General features: G+C 45.7%; 1 protein-coding gene across 1 annotated transcript in view; it reads left to right on the top strand.

The window, feature by feature from the left end:
• Positions 1–22,971, top strand: part of LOC143793582 (uncharacterized) — an 83,567-nt gene that overhangs the window by 56,961 nt on the left and 3,635 nt on the right.

Here is a 22,971-nt window from a genome sequence, read left to right as displayed (position 1 = left end):
CTGTACCAGACAGGACATTGAGCTGTCAATCAAAGTACTGATGGCTTCAGCAGGTAGGACGGCTGAGCTGACATTAACTGCATCTCAGACACAGTGAGGGGGAATTCTGACACCTTATATTCGCATCTAGACCTGGAGCAGTGAGATGGGCATGGTGAGAGATTTCTCCGTCATATTGCGGCTATGGAGAAAAGATACCAGGAGAAAATGGAATCCCTCAATGCTGCAGATCACTGTTGGACGATTGTAAGAGATGATCCAATGCAGGAGCACAAGAGAAAAGAAATAGTCATCACTGAATGCGGAGCAAATGTTGTAGAGCAATTTATGTAACTGCTTATAGTTCACAATAGTGTTTAGACTTTTTACTTATTGAAATTGCTAAGTTTCCGCTAAATAATTATCAGAAAATTGGCACAAAAGATTCTGCATCTTTATATTTGCAAAAATGATGTTTCAAAGTACTGACACTTTCATACGTTGATGATATGTAGCAGGAAAAAGAAAACTCATAGAAACCAGAGCAACTAAACATTGTCATTGTCCGATCTGAATTCAGGAGGTGAAATCATTTATGGCTCATTCATAACTGAACCTGATAAATTCTGAAAATGCGCGGGACAGTGTAATTATTGTAATTTTCCTTTCTATGGCGCCAACATATTCTGTAGCACTTTACATGTCAGACAATAAGGACATCACCGACTAAACACCTACTGCAGCAGTCACAGGGGCAGTGAGGGCCCCGCTGCTCGCAAGCTGCAGTGTGTGAGGAAATAGGGGAGACACGAAGGGAAAAAATAAAGGCTGTCCTGAATAACTCGCTGGCTACGCAGTGAGACTTGTCAGGGACTCCTCACAATCGTGTACGCTACATAGTGGCTGACAACAGAGAGAACAAGAAAGCACAACATGGGCCTGCCCTCCGGAAGCTGAAGGAGCAGGACGTGCTAGCGAAAGCTCCTGGATAATACACAATTACGGGAGATTTTGAGATTTAATGCAAAGGATTTCACCTCCCAAACTGCTTCCGCTGACTGCTGCCCACCCAGAGAGCCTTTGGTCTCCGGACCCCTTTGTTGAGGAGGATCGGACTGAGGACCGAGGCTTAGACTGTTAGTAGACACCATTTTAGACTTGCGGGAGCGCTTCCCGACTCCTACCTCTGCTCCTGTCTGGCTCCACGGCCGAAGATACTTGTCGGCACTTCACCGGAGGCACTTACCTCTTCTTCACTGTGGACCGGAGGCGGTGAGAAGAGTGGTGGTGTGAGTGCCGCGGCCCCTGCGAGCTCCTGCAGCGCAGATAAACGGGGTCTCCCACCTTGTACACGGCAGTGCGATGCTAGTGAGAGCCCTGATATGTCTCTGCTCACCAGGAGCGGGGGGAGACTTGCTGAAGATCGGCGCTCAGTCTCTGTCCCTCTCCCCTTAGGAGCTATCACCATGGGAAGATCTGCGCAGTGTAAATAAGAATGGTGGGGCTGCCAATGTGCTCTGAATCCAACACTTGTGCGATGCCAAAGCCTGGAGGTGACTCCGACACTGCAATCTGATCAATATATCCCTCAGTTGGAGATTCTGTTGTTTGTGTCCACATTGGTGCACCTGGAGAATCTTTCTCCATTACATGTTTCAGAGCATATTCCATCAGGTGGCGCTATAGAGCTCAAGTCCTCTTTTTCTCTGAAGAAGCGATTTGCATATAGAGCATATTCCAGTCTTTGCTTTCATGATCCTGATGATCTCGGCCTGGGACTCTGCTGCCACCTGGTGTCCGTGACCGGTATTACAGCCAGAGCTCTTCGCTGGCTAATAGGTGGACTGCTCTGGTAATATTCATTTCCTTTAACATAAGATAATCACCGCTGCAAAATATGAGACCGTGAGTCTTAGGCACCGACCATGTGAATCCCAATTATCGCTTATGTTCTACCCCGTTCATATCATGTAGCCATCTAACTTCTGATTTTTGCTTCCTCGTTGTCTTTAAAACTGACACCAAGCTAATGGTGACCTTGACATAATACTTGCCTATATGGACGGCTTGTATTGAGTCCCCTTTTTCAAATCAATTTTTAATAAAATATCTCCCGTATTTCCTGCTGCGAATGTGGCCTACATTAAATTATTACTGAAACCAGATAAGGACCCTCTAGTATAAGTATAACCACCTCCCCAGCACTGCTTTCAATATGAACAGATCAAACTCTGCATTATGGCCAACTTAAAAGACGTAACTTTGAGGTTGTCGAGAATGAGTTGGATGTTATCTCCTATGGGTGCCCCCTCATTATTGGTCCTGTACTCTGTAATGAAGTCTAATCTATTGGGGGTCCGCCCAGACATCTTCTTTAAATATCGGAAGCAGCGGTTGGACGATGTGGAGATTCCTTGTAAGATCAGAGCAGGTTGGAGCTTGTTTAGGAGACAGATTATAAACGAAGAGTGGAGAGAAACTCCGTATAAAATCATGCCCGGGGCCATCTGTGCTTTCAATATGCCTTTTTTTGGATTATAAGACGCACTTTTCTCCACCAAATTTGGGGGAAAAATCGGGGTGCATCTTACAATGCAGATAAACCTTACCGGCTGCAGGCTGGGAGGAGGGGATGTTCGGATGTGCGGTGTGGTGCTGCGGGTGTCTGGTGCTGCGGGTGTCTGGTGCTGCGGGTGTCCGGTGCTGTGGGTGTCCGGTGCTGCGGGTGTTCGGATGTGTGGTGCAGTGCTGCGAGTGTTCGGATGTGTGGTGCTGCGGGTGTTCGGATGTGTGGTGCGGTGCTGTGAGTGTTCGGATGTGCGGTGCTGCGGGTGTGCGGTGCTGCGGGTGTCTGGTGCTGCGGGTGTCTGGATGTGCGGTGCGGTTTTGCGGGTGTCTGCTGCTGTGGGTGTCTGGTGCTGCGGGTGACTGATGCTGCGGGTGTTCGGATGTGCGGTGCAGCACACCATTGCGGGTGTCCGGTGCTCTGGGGGGCTCTGCTGACATTTTGTGAAAGCCCAGAGCCCCCACAGTGACATGGTTTCCTATGCGGTGGACTCCGGGAAAATCGCTGCTGGGGGTAGCCATGTGCAGATGGAGATCTCTCTACCAAGATCTCGGGAGATGAGATCTCAGCGCTTATTACACGTCTGGAGTAACGCAGATAATCCTAGCAAGTAGACGGGCCGTCCTCCCAAACTGCTGCGTACCTTGGTTATATTAGCCAAAGCACTGCTTCTTACATATCGGCTAGAACCCCCACCGCAGAGCTGATGGCACAAGTGAAGCATTTCATGGAGGTGGAGCAGCCGGATGTCCTATGTCAGAAACACAAGCAGCCACATCCCTTATGACATGGAAGCAATTTATTGTGAATTGTTGCTCTTCAGGGAAAAAAAAGAACATGTTTGATCGCTTTCCTTCTACAGCCTGGTGTATACTAGAGGACCCCAAAAACAACCTGGGACCCTTACACTAAAAGAAAGGGGGGGTGAAATCAGTGGGTTTCTGTGTAGAATGGCAGCTCGCTCACCTGCTCAGGGGGAAGATGAAGAAGGTTTTATTATAATACCAGCGAGATTCGGGAGAGTGGTTCTTCCTGGCCCGGTCTGTGTGCGGCCGTCGTTATCTTCTACACTCGGGATTGTTAATATGTTTTAGGAAAATTCCAATGAAAATGATTTTTTTTAAAATAAAGAGCGAGAACGAAACAAAAAATGGGATCTGCCCTCTGCTGCACTGCGAGACCAGAAGGATCAGTGTTGTCACCATCATGTGATCAGGGTGGGGGAGAAGTGATGATGATGATGGAGGAAGATGATGATGGATGACTGATGGATGAGGATGATGGAAGATCATGATGGATGACGGATGGATGAGGATGATGATGGATGAAGATGATGGATAAAGATGATGGAAGATAATGAGGATGATGATGATGACTGGATGATGATGTTTGAGAATGGATGAAGATGATGGATGAGGATGATGATGGATGAAGATGATGGGTGACTGATGATGGATGACTGATGGTGGATGAGGATGGGTGATGATGGATGAGGATGATGATGGGTGACTGATGTATGATAGATGATGATGGATGATGATGATGGATGAGGATAATGATGTATGAGGATGGTGATGTATGAAGATTATGATGATGGATGAGGATGATGATGGATGACTGATGGATGATGATGTACAGTACAGACCAAAGGTTTGGACACAACTTCTCATTTAAAGATTTTTCTGTATTTTCATGACTATGAGAATTGTACATTCACACTGAAGGCATCAAAACTATGAATTAATACATGTGGAATTATATACTTAGCAAAAAAGTGTGAAACAACTGAAATTATGTCTTATATTCTAGGTTCTTCACAGTAGCCACCTTTTGCTTTGATGACTGCTTTGCACACTCTTGGCATTCTCTTGCTGAGCTTCAAGAGGTAGTCACCGGGAATGGTCTTCACTTCACAGGTGTGCCCTGTCAGGTTTAATAAATGGGATTTCTTGCCTTAGGGTATGTGCACACGTCAGGATTTTGTCAGGATTTTTCCTCAGGTTTTGTAGCCAAAACCAGGAGTGGAACAATTAGAGGAAAAGTATAATAGAAACATATGCACCACTTCTGCATTTATCACCCACTCCTGGTTTTGGCTACAAAACCTGAGGAAAAATCCTGACAAAATCCTGACAAAATCCTGACGTGTGCACATACCCTTATAATCCGAACATTTCTCTCCAGCTGAAAAACATCACAGACCGAGAGAGGAAAATGTGTCCTGACAGATGTAAGATGCAAATTGCCTCTTCAGAGAAAAAGAGGACTTACCTCTATAGCGCCACCTGTGGGAAGTAGCGATCCTACAAGTCACAATCAACCCTGTAACGAGTCTTGTAATAGGACTTAGGATAAAAGCCAAATCAGTGTCTCAGTTCACAGATCCCAGTCCAGAGCCTCTCACCTCGCCAAATCAGTTCTCATGCTTCACACTGACGAGGGCCAACAGCCCAAAACACCGAGTCTGCGAACTGAGACACTCTCGGTGTCACTGTCCATAAGGAGAAACGTTACCCCTGAGACTCCGAACAGAGGGGCTGTTACCACACGGCTGGCTACAAGGATGGCTGATGACTACTGGTCACATGACCGTGACATCACCACAGGGCCTTCACCACTTCCGTCCTGAGCCCCGCCCCCTGATCACATGACGGTGACATCACCACAGGTCCTTCACCACTTCCGTCCAGAGCTCCACCCCCTGATCACATGACGGTGACGTCACCACAGGTCCTTCACCACTTCCGTCCTGAGCCCCGCCTCCTGATCACATGACGGTGACGTCACCACAGGTCCTTCAGCTCTCAGTGCAGCAGCTCCGTCCTGGTTGTGTGCAGCTCGTGTTCTCTGGTGTCAGCCAGCAGCAGATTTCCCGCCATTCCGGTGAGATTACAGGAGGGTTTGGTGGAGTTTTGGTGCTTGTGGTAAATCTGTGAGAGGAGAGTGTGGGGTGAGATCAGAGCTGTTCCTGTGGAGGCTCCTGCTCCATGTGACTGCGGCTCCTCAGTGTTGGGGACGGGCAGCATTGTATGGGGGATGTGCAGCGTCTGCTCCTCATCTCACGGCCCCGCTGGGGGTGTAATTACCACGGTGACCGTCCTCTGCTGGCGGTGTAGTTACCACGGTGACCGTCCTCTGCTGACGATTGTGCCAGGGGTTATCAGAGATGTCATTAATAGACAATTATAGGAATGAACAACTACGTATTAAATCCCCCTATTTCAGGTATTGTGCATTATCCTATAGCCCCTAGAGAGGCTATGAGCTATTTTACAGCTTGTGAGTCCCTATAGCTCAGTGAATGTACTACTTACCCTGATAACTTCATGCCGACTCATGGACCACAGCCATTATTAGGTTTGATTAAATTATCCTAACTGTTTAGCATCAGTGGCAGATAGGATAGATGTCCCTAAATAGGGCACTATCATAGACTGAAATATATTTTTATAGGACCGAATTTGTATTTTTACAGTTTTAGTATCAGGATCCATCGGTCGTGGTCGGTGACATCTTGTAGAGGTGATCGGTCCTTAGTTACAGGAGCCATCGGTCGTGGTCGGTGACATCTTGTAGAGGTGATCGGAGCCTTAGTTACAGGATCCATCGGTCGTGGTCGATGATGTCTTGTAGATGTGATCGGAGCCTTAGTTACAGGATCCATCGGTCGTGGTCGGTGACGTCTTGTAGATGTGATCGGAGCCTTAGTTACAGGATCCATCGGTCTTGGTCGGTGACGTCTTGTAGATGTGATCGGAGCCTTAGTTACAGGATCCATCGGTCGTTGTCGATGATGTCTTGTAGATGTGATCGGAGCCTTAGTTACAGGATCCATCGGTCGTGGTCGGTGACGTCTTGTAGATGTGATCGGAGCCTTAGTTACAGGATCCATCGGTCTTGGTCGGTGACGTCTTGTAGATGTGATCGGAGCCTTAGTTACAGGATCTATCGGTCGTGGTCGGTGATGTCTTGTAGATGTGATCGGAGCCTTATCTACAGGATCCATCGGTCGTGGTCGGTGACGTCTTGTAGATGTGATCGGAGCCTTAGTTACAGGATCTATCGGTCGTGGTCGGTGACGTCTGTAGATGTGATCGGAGCCTTAGTTACAGGACCCCTGGATTTGGGGATCCTCGGCCATTCTTCCTTGCAGATCCCCTCCAGTTCCATCAGGTTGGATGGTGAATGTTGGTGGACAGCCATTTTCAGGTCTCCAGAGATGCATAATAGGGTTTAGGTCAGAGCTCTGGCTGGGCCAGTCAAGAATGGTCACAGAGTTGTTCTGAAGACACTCCTTTGTTATTTTACCTGTGTGCTTGGGGTCATTGTCTTGTTGGAAGGTGAACCTTTGGCCAAGTCCGAGGTCCAGAGCACTCTGAAAGAGGTTTTCATCCAGGCTATCTCTGTACTTGTCCGCATTCATATTTCCTTCAATGGCAACCAGTTCTCCTGTCCCTGCAGCTGAAAACCACCCCCATAGCATGATGCTGCCACCACCATGTCTCACTGTTGGGATTATATTGGGCAGGTGATAAGCAGTTCCTGGTTTTCTCCACACATACCGCTTAGAATTATCACCAAAAAGGTCTATCTTCTTCTTATTAGACCATAGAATCTTATTTCTCATAGACTGAGAGACCTTTTTTAGTATACTCTATGCGGGCTTTCATATGTCTTGCACTGAGGAGAGGCTTCCGTTGGGCCACTCTGCCACAAAGGCCAGACTGGTGGAGGTCTGCAGTAATAGTTGACTTTGTGGAACTTTCTCCCATCTCCCTACTGCAATCAAGTCCTATCCGTTTAATTATACACAGCTGGACTGTAGTGATGAGCGAGTGTACTCGTTGCTCGGGTGGTCTCCGAGTATTTGTTAGTGCTCGGAGATTTCATTTTCCTAGCCGCAGCTGCATGATTTATGACGGTTAAACAGCTTGATTACATGTGGGATTCCCTAGCAACCAGGCAACCCCCACATGTACTCAGGCTGGCTAGAAGCTGTAAATCATGCAGCTGAATCAACAAAAACTAAATTTCCGAACACTAACAAATACTCGGAGATCACCCGAGCAACGAGTATACTCGCTCATCACTACTGGACTGCAATGAAGGAGTAGAACCATCTCAAGGAGGATCACAAGAAAATGGACAGGTTTTGACTTAAATATAAGTGTCTAAGCAAAGGGTCTGAATATTTATGACCATGGGATATTTCAGTTTTTCTTTTTTAATAAATATGCAAAAATTTCTTCATTTCTGTTTTTTGTTTTCAGTCAAGATGGGGTGCAAAGTGTACATTAACCCCTTCCCACCGCGGCCCTTTTTAGTTTTTGTGTTTTCGTTTTTCGATCCCCTCCTTCCCAGAGCCATAACTTTTTTTTATTTTTCTGTCAATATGGTCATATAAGGGCTTATTTTTTGCGGGACTGTTGTGAACTCTATTTCTGGTCACAAGTGGTACTGTTTGAGTGCTGTCTTTCTGCATGTTTTTGACTGGCATCAGCTGTCTCGTTATCTGTTAGCTGGTTTCCTATTTAAGCTTGGACTCTCAGTTGATGCCTGCTGTCAATGTCTTCAGTGCTATTTTGGAGCTCTCCTGCAATCCTACGTTATCAGTCTCTTCAAGAGAAGCTAAGTTTTGCTTTGTTCATTTTTTGACCATCAGTGGTCATATGTTTCTTGGTTTATTTTTGTTTCTTGTCCAGCTTGCTAATATGTGATTTCCTTGCTTGCTGGTAGCTCTAGGGGGCTGAGTTACTCCCCTCACACCGTTAGTTGGTGTGGGGGTTCTTGTATTCTCAGCGTGGATATTTTGCATAGGGTTTTTTACTGACCGCACAGTTCCCTATCTGTCTTCTGCTATCTAGTATTAGCGGGCCTCATTTGCTGAATCTGTTTTCATTTCTACGTGTGTCTTTTCTCCTTACTTCACCGTTATTATTTGTTGGGGGCTTCCTATATCTTTGGGGTGATTTCTCTTGAGGCAAGTGAGGTCTTACTTTCCCTCCAGGAGTAGATAGTTTCTCAGGCTGCGTCGAGACGTCCAGGATTTTAGGCACGTTCACCGGCTATCTTTAGTGTGTTGGTTAGGTTCAGGTTTGCGGTCAGTTCAGTTACCTCCTCCCTAGAGCTCGTGTTTATGTTCATAAACTTAGCTAGTCCGTTTTGTGATCCTCAGCCACTAGGATCATAACACGGGACTAGTTGTACTTTTGAACGACACCATTGGTTTTACCATGTCTTGTAGTAAAAAACGGGAAAAAAATTCCAAGTGCGATGAAATTGCAAAAATAGTGCAATCCCACACTTGTTTTTTGTTTGGCTTTAGTGCTAGCTTCACTAAATGCTAAAACTGACCTGTTATTATGATTCTCCAGGTCATTACGAGTTCATAGACACCTAACATGTGTAGGTTTTTTTTATCTATGTGGTGAAAAAAAAATCAAAACTTTGCTAAAAAAAAAAAAATGCGCCATTTTCCGATACCCGTAGCGTCTCCGTTTTTTTGTGATCTGGGGTCAGGTGAGGGCTTATTTTTTGGGTACCGAGCTGACATTTTTAATGATACCACTTTTGTGCCGATACGTTCTTTTGATCGCCTGTTATTGCATTTTAATGCAATGTCGCGGCGACCAAAAAAACGTAATTCTGGCATTTCAAATTTTTTTCTCGCTCTGCCGTTTAGCGATCGGGTTAATTCTTTTTTTTTTTTTTTTAATTGATCGGACAATTCTGAACTCTGCGATACCAAATATCTGTAGGTTTGATTTTTTTTTTTTATTATTGTTTTATTTTGGATGGGGCGAAAGGGGGTGATTTAAACTTTTATTTATATACATATACATACATATATATATATATATATATATATATATATATATATATATATATATATTTATATATATATATACATATACATATATTTATATTTTTATTTTTTTTTTCATATTTTTAAAAACTTTTTTTTTTTTTACTTTTGCCGTTCTTCAATAGCCTCCATGGGAGGCTAGAAGCTGGCATAGCCTGATCGGCTCCGCTACATAGCAGCGGTCATCAGATCGCTGCTATGTAGCTGAAATGCAGGTGTGCTGTGAGCGCCGACCACAGGGGGGCGCTCACAGCAGGCCAGCATCAGTAACCATAGAGGTCTCAAGGACCTCTATGGTTACCATCCTGACGCATCGCCGACCCCCGATCATGTGACAGGGGTCGACGATGCGCTCATTTCCGGCCGCGCGTCCGGAAGCGCCGGTTAAATGCCGCTGTCAGTGTTTGACAGCAGCATTTAACAGGTTATTAGCGGCGGGTGAATCACGATTTCACCCGCCGCTATTGTGCGCACATGTCAGCTGTACAAAACAGCTGACATGTTGCGACTTTAATGTGGGCTCACCGCCGGAGCCCACATCAAAGCAGGGGACCCGACATGCGCCGTACTAGTACGGGGCATGTCGGAAAGGGGTTAAAGAGAAAAAAAAATGAACTTTTTTGAATTTACCAAATGGCTGCAATGAAAGAGTGAAAAATTTAAAGGGGTCTGAATACTTTCCATACCCACTGTAGTTATATCCCTGTGATCACGGGTCTGACTTACACTGTATGTGGTTACGATGATATTATAACCATCTGTATGAATGGTTAGTCCATATGCTATAAGGGTGATGTAACAAAAAGGTGCCTGGAATGTAGGATCTGTGAATCAACAATAGTAAAAAATCTCCGCATCCACACGACGACAATGTGTCAAACCAGAGACCATTGCTCCATACCAGGGCGTAGTGGGAGCTGCATTAGACTACGGTCCTGGGTAGGAGTTTGGAGCCCAGTCCTATACTTCTCATTGTCTCCTCGAGAAATCCCCAACTAGCTTTCTCAAAAACTTTTTTTGACATCACTGGATATCAGAACTTGGAGGATTCATCAAGAGCTGTCATGGATCCCACCATGTTGACAGCAATATGTCACGGATCCCACCTATATGTCAGGGATCCCGTGGAGGATACTTTTATCATCCCCACTACTCACACCAATTTATCATGAACCGGGGTGGTTTGGTTGCCCCTGGTTCCTTCTGAAGGGGATTTATCTATATCCCACTTCCCAGTTCCGGATTGGAACTAGCAGCTCTCTGGCGCCCCCTTTTCCCTCAGGTCAGATCAGATACTGCGCCTAGGGTAATTAGTCACCAGCAAGGCTGCCCGCTATGTACTGGCTATTGGGCACCGTGTAGCGAGGGCGATATAACTACTCCCACACAGGTGGGAACAATAATTATCAACGTCGCCGGTCGCTACAGAGATTCCCAAGCGCACAGAACAAAGTATGCTGCCACCAGCGCCGATTTCCTAAGGATTAACGGGTCCAGAGCCAACCCAAATCAGTAGCGTAATTCACTTCAGAGGACGCGACAGTTCGTTTATAGCATGAAGAGACAAGCTAGTAATTTTATATTTTACTGCATAAAAAGGTAGGCAGTGTTTACCAAGTATTAAAGGGAACCTGTCACCCCCAAAATGGAGGATAAGCTAAGCCCACCAGCATCAGGGGCTTATCTACAGCATTCTGGAATGCTGTAGATAAGCCCCCGATGCAACCTGAAAGGTAAGAAAAAGAGGTTAAATTTTACTCACCCAGGGGTGGTCCCGGTTCTGTTCTGGTCCGATGGGAGTTGCAGTCCGGTCCAAGGCCTCCCATCTTCATAGGATGATGTCCTCTTCTTCTCTTCATGCTGCAGCTGTGGTGCAGATGTACTTTATCTCCCTGTTGAGGGCAGAGCAAAGTACTGCAGTGCGCAGACGCCGGGAAAGGTCAGAGCAGCCCGACACTGCGCACTGCAGTACTTTGTCTTCTTTATAATATCTGAGGGCAGAGCAAATATATGTACAATGCAATTACAAATAAAAGAAGGATTCAAATTGAAAAAACACTTACATAGCATTCTGATCATTTCATATCATGGCTGGCAGTAGGCTGAGGAGTATACACACATCTAGATGCATATCACATCTATATAGCAGCAGGACCCCGGACACAAGGACATTGAAAGAATGCTGTCTCACTAAGTTATTCTAGCCCAGTGTTCCCCAACTCCAGTCCTCAAGAGCCACCAACAGGTCATGTTTTCAGGATTTCCTTAGCATTACACATGTGATGAAATTATTGCCTGTGAAGGTGATGCAATTATCACCTGGGCAATACTAAGGAAATCTTGAAAACATGACCTGTTGGTGGCTCTTGAGGACTGGAGTTGGGGAACACTGTTCTAGCCCAAAACCCAGGCACTCCCCCTCTGGTGACATCACTTAGAGGCTGACACCTCACCTTTACTTAGAGCTATGTTAGCTATTATGCATAACTTGCTGTGTGAACCTTGCATAAGTACGACACCATGCTCATGATGTTCCTGACGTCAGGGGCATTCTTTTAAGTGTGAACGCGGAGTAATTATGTAAACCGCTTACTGAGAAATCCGCATTTGCACTCGTTGCGTTTAGGTTCTAGCGCTTTCAGTGAGTGATAGAGCTATCGATGGACATCCGGAATATATAATTCTTATATTTCTAGCCAGTATCGGTGCCCATATATATCACATTAATAGAACAAAGAAATGCCTTCAGTTGGAAGTGGCTATGCCAGTTTTGGCTGGTATTGGTTGGGAGGAGGAAATGAGTAGTTTTCACAGAGAATGATATTTGCAGCTAAGCCACAGAACTTCAGTGATTCTAGTGAGGGTTTTGAATTACACACTTACAAGCAGCAGGAAGAGAGAGAAGAGTGGGGTCGGAATGGCCCGCAGCGTTGCTGGAAAAGCCATGCAACCTTCTGAAACTAAACTCACAATATGACATTTTTTACATTATCGTGACAAGAGCAAACATTATTGTAATTCTATTATGCCCGGCGTTACTTTTTACAGAAATATGTGGCCTAAGATAAATTTTGTAAAGTAGAATTTTAAATTCGCACTTGAGAGAGAGATGGGCCTAACATTGCTGGAAAATAAGGGTTTTTGACAGGTTTTGGCAAAACTAATATTTGAGCTTAGTTGGCTTGACTCTGGGAAAGGAAGTTCTTCAGAGACCTTGCTCAATATGGGGCCAAAGCCTCAGAAAAGAACTTTGCAAAATGTATGACCGATGGATTCCTTTACTCGTTTTTCACAATAGTATCCAGTCCTTCAGATATGAAATCCACCTTTAACCCCTTTGTGACATTATTGCGCATGTCACTTTTCTCCCTTTGATGTGTGTTCTGGCGGTGAGCCCACATCTTTCCTGGCACATGTCAGTTGCTTTGAACAGCCGACGTGCCCGCAACAGCCGACATGCCCGGAACAGCCACGGGTAGATGCCGATTAACCCATTAAATGCCACTGTCAAACTCTGACAGCAGCATTTAATGCGTGCTTCTGACCATCGGGCCAGAAATCCGCCCATCAGTGACCACCGTCATGTGATTGTGGGTTACCGATGGGTTGCCTTGACAACCAGCGGTCTCCTGGAGGCCTCTATGCTTGTCACTGCCGGATTGCTCTGAGCGCCGCCTGTTGTTCGGCGCTCATAGCAAGTCAGCAATTCTGCTACATACAGGCGATCTGATCATCGCTTCTATGTACCAGAGCCGATCGGGTTATGGCAGGTTATAGTCTCCCATGGAGGCTATTGAATTATGGCAAAAGTAAAAAAAAAATTGCTTTAAAAAAAACCATAAAGGATTAAATCACCCCCCTTTAGCCGCATTCAAAATAAAATAATAATAAAAAATCAAACATACACATAAAAAGATACAAAAGATCGTATCTGCACCAAAATGGTATCCTCAAAACCGTCAGCTCAGCACGCAAAAAAATAAGCCCTCACCCAACTCGAGATCACGATAAATGGAGACGCTACGGGTATCGGAAAATGGCGCATTTTTTAAATCTTTCTGAACAAACTTTGGATTTTTTTTTTCACCATTTAAATAAAAAAGAATCTAGACATGTTTGGTGTCTGTGAACTTGTAATAACTTGGGAAATCATAGTGGCAGGTCAGTTTTAGCATTTGGTGAACATGGTACAAAAAAAATCCAAAAAAACGTTGTGCAATTGCACTTTTTTTTGGCAATTTTACCGCAGTTGGAATTTTTTTCCCATTTTTGAGTACATGATATGGTAAAACTAATGGTGTCGTTCAAAGGTACAACTCGTCCCACAAAAAACAAGCCCTCACATGGCTATATTGATGGAAAAAGAATAAAGTTATGGCTCTGGGAAGAAGAGGAGCGAAAAACAGAAGCGCAAAAACGAAAAAGGGCAAGGTCTTGAAGGGGTTAAAGAGGAGACCAATTTCTTATGCAGAGGTTCTGTTAGATAGTTAGTGAATTTTATTATTGTAATGTGTTTGAGACATGATTTTGATTAGGATGTTGTTAATCATGGATGTTCATGTTTGCGGAGAAAATGAGAGACCGAATATATGACCCAAGATGTCGGCCAAGAGTGACTCTACTGACTGAGCCAGCTTTGCTTTTGCCTCCTTATTCAGTAAAGCATTTTTCAGGTTTTCTCTGTATTTTCTGATCCAAAATGATTGGGATTTTATCTCTCACCTTTCCCCTGCCGATGTGTCAGAAGGGGCTCTATTGTTGATGCCCTATAAATTTGATAATTACCCTCTTCCCCAAAGGCTTCTCCGACCTCAACTGTTTAAGGCAAGACCTACGCTCTGTAATGATTCCCCCAAGGGTACATTTTATGTCCTTCCATGTGTCCTCAGCATTGTAGAATCGAGTATGATGGGAAATTCAGAAATTTCTCTGGAGAAGTTAGCTGACCATGGGCAGATGGTATGGCAGGATAATATGATTGCGGAGTAACTGTTGTGACTTAGTGTCTTCCAGCGACTAGTAAACTCTCTAGAGGTCGACTACATTCAGGTCACTCATAAGTTTCTATAAGGTTTTTCCAATCTAGGACATTGATGCCATATGCACAGGATATTACCTAAGTCTGCGGAGCCCTCCTCTATCTCCAGAACTGTCCATGTCACCTGCCTCTAGAAACAAGAGGTGTTTGCGCATTCTTCTCCCTTCATTTGTATGGATCTTCCGAACATTGCAAAGCACAATGGCAGGAACAATTTTGGCGGTGTCTTTATTATTCATTTTTAATGGAGTTCACCACACTAAATAAAAATGCCTAAACTTTGTCAATACCGTATATGTATAGTTATTAGACCCGCACCTATGTGGAGAACAGAGTCCTCAGCGCTCCTTGTGAGCAAGTTGGTGCATCCGAGCAGAGAATGAGTAGAGAGATTGCTGCATGTGTGCGCATCTGTCCATTCACTATAGGAGTCTCCCCACAGCCGAGCCTCACCACCTAGCGGTGCTACCCACGTCTGTCAGGTAGTTATGGGTTATCCCGTGGAGGGGTTCTGCATCTGTCCATTATTCATTATCCTTTTACTATGACATAAATGTCCGTATTGTGAATCCTCCTATAATCCATGTGGTGACGGCTCGGAGAACCTGATCCTCTCGCTGCTCAGTGACCGCGGTTCTGTATCTCACGTTCTCTCGTCCCCTGTGATTTCCATCTTCTCCTTCATCATGAAGACGCCGGCAGGACGAGATCCCTCCAGCTGATCCAGTGCTCATCCCTCCTCCTCCTGAATGACCCCGAGGATGGACGAGGACAGGGATGAGACCACCAGAAGATTATTCCACTTGGCCCTGGAGATCGTCTCCCTGCTGAGCGGAGAGGTAACTCCTCTACATTTCTATCAGCTTTATTGTGTTCTGTGACAAGTCCGACATCGGGAGGAGGAAATCCAGAATAGAGAGAAGGATTCTTTCCTGTAAGAGCAGTGATTGTGTGGAGCTCTCTGCCCGGAGGAGTTGTCATGGGGATTCCCTATAAGAGCTGTAGAGGGGCCGGGATGTCTGTCCGGAGGGGAATAATATTCTCGGTTATGGCCCCAGATTACTGGAGACGGTTATTGATCCCGGGATTTCTGCTGATTGTCAGATCTGGAGTCGGGAAGGAATTCTTCTCCCTAAGTGTCTCTCTCCATACACAGGATTACACAATAGTGAGGAAGACACCGGGGGACGGTGTGACTCCCATCATCCATCTCCAGGAGTCAGGAGGGCGGAGCCCGGGCCCCATCACAGAGCCTCCCCCACACTCCCTGCTACATGAGAGGAACAAGAAGATCCTGGAGCTCAGCAACAAGATGATTGAGCTGCTGAGCGGAGAGGTGACTGCTGGGACATTATACAGCACTGGAGGATTCTGGGTGATGACTGGAGAGGTGACTGCTGGGACATTATACAGCAATGGAGGATTCTGGGTGATGAGCGGAGAGGTGACTGCTGGGACATTAAACAGGACGGGACTGGAGGTCTCTGGGTGATGAGCGGACAGGTGACTGCTGGGACATTATACAGCACTGGAGGATTCTGGGTGATGAGCGGAGAGGTGACTGCTGGGACATTATACAGCACTGGAGGATTCTGGGTGATGAGCGGAGAGGTTACAGCTGAGACATTATACAGGACTGGAGGATTCTGGGTGATGGGCGAAAAGGTGACTGCTGGGACATTATACAGGACTGGAGGATTCTGGGTGATGAGCGGAGAGGTGACTGCTGGGACATTATACAGCACTGGAGGATTCTGGGTGATGAGCGGAGAGGTGACTGCTGGGACATTATACAGGATGGCACTGAAGTATTCTGGGTGATGAGCGGGGAGGAGGCTGCTGGGACATTATACAGGATAGCACCGAAGGATTCTGGGTGATGAGCGGAGAGGTGACTGCTGGGACATTACACAGGTAGGCACTGGAGGATTCTAGGTGATGAGCGTAGAGGTGAGTGCTGGGACATTATACAGGACGGCACTGGAGGATTCTGGGTGATGAGCGGAGAGGTGAGTGCTGGGACATTATACAGGACGGCACTGGAGGATTCTGGGTGATGAGCGGAGAGGTGACTGCTGGGACATTATACAGGATGGCACTGGAGGATTCTGGGTAATGAGTGGTGAGGTGACTGCTGTTACATTATACAGGACAGCACTGGAGGATTCTGGGTGATGAGCGGAGAGGTGACTGCTGGGACATACAGGACGGCACTGAAGGATTCTGGGTGATTACCGGAGAGGTGACTTCTGGGACATTGTACAGGACGGCACTGGAGGATTCTGGGTGATGACCGGAGAGGTGACTGCTGGGACATTATACAGGACGGGACTGGAGGATTCTGGGTGATGAGCGGATAGGTGACTGCTGGGACATTATACAGCACTGGAGGATTCTGGGTGATGAGCGGAGAGGTGACTGCTGGTTCATACAGCACTGGAGGATTCTGGGTGATGAGCGGAGAGGTGACTGCTGGGTCATTATACAGGACTGGAGGATTCTGGGTGATGGGCGAAAAGGTGACTGCTGGGACATTATACAGGACTGGAGGATTCTGGGTGATGAGCGGAGAGGTGACTGCTGGGACATTATACAGCACTGGAGTATTCTGGGTGATGAGCGGAGAGGTGACTGCTGGGACATTATACAGGACGGCACTGAAGGATTCTGGGTGATGAGCGGAGAGGTGACTGCTGGGACATTATACAGGACGGCACTGGAGGATTCTGGGTGATGACGAGAGAGGTGACTGCGAGGACATTATACAGGACAGTACTGGAGGATTCTGGGTGATAAGCAAAGAGGTGACTGCTGGGACATTACACAGGATGGCACTGGAGGATTCTGGGTGATGAGCGGAGAGGTGACTGCTGGGACATTATATAGGAGGGCACTGGAAGATTCTGGGCGATAACCGGAGAGGTGGCTGCTGGGACATTATACAGGATGGCACTGAAGGATTCTGGGTAATGAGTGGTGAGGTGACTGCTGTTACATTATACAGGACAGCACTGGAGGATTCTGGGTGATGAGCGGAGAGGTGACTGCTGGGACATACAGGACGGCACTGAAGGATTCTGGGTGATGACCGGAGAGGTGACTTCTGGGACATTGTACAGGATGGCACTGGAGGATTCTGGGTGATGAGCGGAGAGGTGACTGCTGGGACATTATACAGGATGGCACTGGAGGATTCTGGGTGATGAGCGGAGAGGTGAGTGCTGGGACATTATACAGGACTGCACTGGAGGATTCTGGGTGATGAGCGGAGAGGTGACTGCTGGGACCTTATACAGGACAGTACTGGAGGATTCTGGGTGATAGGCAGAGAGGTGACTGCTGGGACATTACACAGGACGGCACTGGAGGATTCTGGGTGATGAGCGGAGAGGTGAGTGCTGGTACATTACACAGGACTGCACTGGAGGATTCTGGGTGATGAGCGGAGAGGTGACTGCTGGGACATTATACAGGATGGCACTGGAGAATTCTGGGTAATGAGCGGAGAGGTGACTGCTGGGACATTATACAGGACAGCACTGGAGGATTCTGGGTGATGAGCGGAGAGGTGACTGCTGGGACATTATACTGGACGGCACTGAAGGATTCTGGGTGATGAGCAGAGAGGTGACTGCTGGGACATTATACAGGACAGCACTGGAGGATTCTGGGTTATGAGCAGAGAGGTGACTGCTGGGACATTATACAGGACAGCACTGGAGGATTCTGGGTGATGAGCGGAGAGGTGACTGCTGGGACATTATACAGGACTGGAGGATTCTGGGTGATGAGCGGAGAGGTGACTGCTGGGACATTATGCAGCACTGGAGGATTCTGGGTGATGAGCGGAGAGGTGACTGCTGGGACAGTATACAGCACTGGAGGATTTTGGGTGATGAGCAGAGAGGTGACTGCTGGGAGATTATACAGGACGGCACTGGAGGATTCTGGGTGATGAGCGGAGAGGTGACTGCTGGGACATTATGCAGCACTGGAGGATTCTGGGTGATGATGGTGTGGTTGTTGTCAGGTTCCTATAAGGTGTCAGGACGTCGCTGTCTATCTCTCCATGGAGGAGTGGGAGTATCTAGAAGGACACCAGGATCGGTACCAGGACGTGATGATGGAGGAGCTCCGGCCTCTTACACCACGAGGTGAGACATGTGACTTATAAGTTAGTAGTGTGTTGTTTCCCATTACTGTGGGCACAGGCCGATGTGCAGTTTCATGTGATGTAGAAACACTTAAAATGTATCTTTTATAATAAATCAGAGCCCTAATTTTGCCATTCATGTGAAATGTTTCCATTCGCTGTATGACGGTCCCTTTAGCATTTGTCGGTCTGATATGAGTGGAGCAGTCACAGAAATTTGTGAGATAGATTTTCCATGTGGGACTATGCGCAGCACCACGATCATGTGGAAATCTGTTCTCTAGGATCGGGCGGCATTATCAGTAGTATGCGGTCTGGTGATTATGGACATCTGTGTTTGTGATGAAGCTGTTCTGCTGGAAAAGCCTTACATTCAAGGAACAAAATGCAAAGTGAGTGAACAAAAGAGAAATGTAAATCCCATCAGGATCTGGTCACCGCTCGTCGCCTCCATTATCAGTATCTGGAGACTGCCCGTCACCTCCATCAGTATATGGAGAATGCCCGTCACCTCCATCAGTATATGGAGACTGCCCGTCACCTCCATCAGTATCTCGAGACCGCCCGTCACCTCCATCATCGATATCTGGTGACCCCCTGTTGCCTCCGTCATCCGTATCCAATGACCGCCCGTCACCTCCATCATCGATATCTGGTGACCCCCTGTTGCCTCCGTCATCCGTATCCAATGACCGCTCGTCGCCTCCATCATCGCTATGTGATCACTGCCCATCGCATCCATCATCAGTATCTGGTGGCTGCCCTTCACCTCCATCATCCGTACATTGTGACTGTCCGTTGCCTCCATCATCATTTTCTGGTGACTGACACTGCCTCCATAATCAGTTTTTGGTGATCTCCCTAGTTGCCTCTGTATCTGGTGAACAAGGCATCAAGGTTGCTCCAAACATCTTGGAGACCTGACTCCAGATCTTCTGTGTAAGAGGCTTGTGCAGATCCTTCTGTCTCTTCATGTGATCCCAGACAGACGGGATCACAGATAGGACTCTTCATTCTTAATGACATTGGCTGGATGTTGGGGGTCATTGCCCGGCTGCAGAATAAATTTGGCCGCATTGTATTGTGGTGGTCACATGAGGAGAGGAGACATGAAGAGGTAAGTAAGCGACAGCTGTTTCACGTGAACTGCTCTTCTTCAGCTTTTAGTAGTTTACTTGGAACAGCTGTAGCTTACTCACCTCTTTGACTCCTCATGTGACGACCATGACGAAGTGCTGCTTTTTTACGTAGCGGTGGTGAGTGATGCTGTTACTTAGCTTTTCATGCTTTTTCCTCACAGTTTTCTACTATCTTACCTCACGCTGAGCACCACTATATCTGGTAGTCCACCGTGAATGTTTGCCTGAGTGCATTCGCTGAGGCTGTGTTAGCAGTCTCAGGACTTCTGCCTGTTATTTTTGATGAGAATAAATTTGGAGCCGATCAGACGCCTCTCTGATGGGATCACATGATGGAGAAGTATCTCTTGGATTTCTCAGCGTTGAGGACACCACTAATCCTGACCAAATCCACAACTCCATGTGCTGAGATGGAGCCGCAGACAAGTCCTCCACTGTGCGTCACTGTTCCTGCAGACCCTCATTCTTATATCATTATTATAGTGCTGCTCTCCAGACCTTATGTTACATCTGAATATTTCACATTTTACACCTCATTCCTGAGATCTGTTATTTTTCTGCCTTGCCCAACCCCCGCGTCACCGATTCCTATGTTCTTTTGCATAGTTTAGCTTAGCCTTGCCTCAGTGTGGAAGGATTTGCTCTTTTGGTCACAATTTTTCCATGAAGACCAATTCTGGGCAGACTACTACAGTAGTAGCTGGTTCCACTGGTTGCTGCCAGTTCTGAGCTGATGGCACTGCTGGTCATCTTCATTATGTATCTTTCATCTGCTGCACTAAGTTCCCTTGGCTGACCACTGCGTCTACGGTTCTTACCGTTTTATATTTTTTGATGTTTCTTCAAAATGTGTTGAGAAACACATTTTGAAACTCTGCTGTGAATTCTTTAACTGGGAGAGACCTTGCTGATGTTGTATAACTACTGTGCATCTTCTTTCGGTGCTCAATTTCGTCATGAGGTATGTCCTGAAACTGTCTTCCACATCCTCACCTTTTGTAGCAGTGGTTTGTGCTTCATTCAGCATTAAGCCTCCCACACAGCTGTGTCTCTTTCAGTTAATGACTGGGCTTCAACCCTCATATGAAAATAATGATCATAATCATCTATCTGGTACAATTGGTTACTTGTACACTTGACTGTAATCCTACAAAATCTCCAACCGTACAAGTGACCGAGAAGTAATGAAGGCGACGGGCGGTCAACAAATATTGGTCGGATTTACATTTCTCTTTTCTTCATTCACTTTGCATTCTATTAATTGCTAAAACTAATTGATCACTTCTTTGAAAGCTTCTTACTCTGCATTTTTTTCCACACCTGACGTTTTTGCATCGTTCTGAATATATATATATATATATATATATATATTTGCCATAACAGCACCTTCTTAGAAGAAGGGAATAACTCACAGGAAAAAGAAAGTTGAGTTATATTAATGTGCTGCTTTCTGTGACACCTTTGGAGGTTTTTCAGACACAGGAGGAGAGAACCCTATCATAGAAACAAGGAGTTAATGGTGTTTAGAGCCGTGTCTGATATATACACGGCAGGTCAAGTATTCGATCACTGTGTCGGGTATATAGATATATGGAAGGTCATCTATTCCATCACTGTGTGTCTCCACAGATGGATCCAGGAGGAGAAATCCACCAGAGAGATGTCCCCGTCGTCTGTATCCCCAGGACTGTCCAGAGGAGAATCACAACATCCCGGAGGATCATCAGGTAGATGACACTGAAGCCTCCACAACATCTGACCATGAAGTGATGGGACCTGAGCTCATCTTACATTTTTCTTTTTAGGGTGAAGATCTGATTGATATTAGGGTTGAGGTTATACATGGAACACAAGAGGCGATCACAATATGGGCCGGTCAGCAGGGTGAGGAGGGGAGACTGTCATGTCTGAGCTGTGGTCATCTGCTACTACTCCTATCATCTCATCACCACATGACACAACCTATTCCATCACTGTGTGTCCCATACAGATGGACTAGTGGAAATAAATCCACCAGAGAGATGTCCCCGTCCTCTGTATTCCCTGGACTGTCCAGAGGAGAATCACAACATCCCGGAGGATCATGAGGTAGACGGCGCTGAGCCCTGTACCGCATCTGTATAAAGCAGGGGGAAGTTTGTTGATTTCTTATCTTGATCTCTTCCTTTTTTTTCTTTTTTCCTACCTGTCTCCTGTATTGTACTGAATGTTACATCTGATATATCAGGGGAAAGACCTGACAAATATTAATGTGGAGGATGAAGAAGAGAGGAGTAAGGGAGATCAATCATGTCTGACTGTCGAGAGAGAGGAAGTTCCAGTCGTTGTTTCCACAGGTATGTAAAATGACCTATTACTTAGGTGACGTCACAGTGTCACTCCTTTAACAATAACACTATCCTTAGATATATAAAAGATAGGGTCAGGATCCGACCATTGTGGCTAATGTACGTGTAGTGTTTGCTGAAGCAACAGGAAGTTACAGTCTTAAAAGCCCCAGTGGTCAGTGTGAAAAATGCAAGATTTCTTCTTTTTCTTTCACTACAGAATTATGATACGGGAAAAAAACAATTGCTAAAAATACATTTAACACAAAAAAGTATTTAAACAATAGATCATTTTCTGATGATGGCTTCCCTTTAAATCCTCTAGTAGGACAGAAAAAAATTGTGAAATTATAAATATATATAAAAAATAAAATATAAAGAAAAAATGGAAAGTGGATTATTTACTTATAACAATCCTGAAAATAAAACCTCTTTTTGTGAAGGTAAAAAGCATTTTAAAAAAAACTATAGTCCAAAAACCTAACAATACTGTAAGCAGTAAAATAATTAAAAGTGTAAGAAACATTGGTAGCATTACATTTTTTTTGCATATTCTCTTCCTTTTCCTCCTAAAATGATAAAAGCTAAATAATAAATCTTCAGCCAAGCAAATAGAAAAATAATAGTGCTATGGCTTTTAAAAGGAGAGTATTTAAGAAAAAAATCGGCCCATCTAAATTTTGTCACATTAGAAAGAAACAACAAAGAAATGAAATCTAAAAACATGCATGAATAATGTTGATTTGTGCAATTGTTTTTATTGTAGAGAAAAATAAAATGACAATAAGTTCAACATCTTTGAGTCTGTCTCGTGAAGCACTTCTCAATTCCTTGAGTTTTATTGTTTATAGATTTATGTAATGAAGGTGTTGCTGGATATAGATCAGAATCTTAACCTTTGTCA

Source organism: Ranitomeya variabilis, chromosome 1, assembly GCF_051348905.1.
Source record: "Ranitomeya variabilis isolate aRanVar5 chromosome 1, aRanVar5.hap1, whole genome shotgun sequence".
Lineage (NCBI taxonomy): Eukaryota > Metazoa > Chordata > Amphibia > Anura > Dendrobatidae > Ranitomeya > Ranitomeya variabilis.
This window is presented reverse-complemented; position numbering and strand designations above follow the sequence as displayed.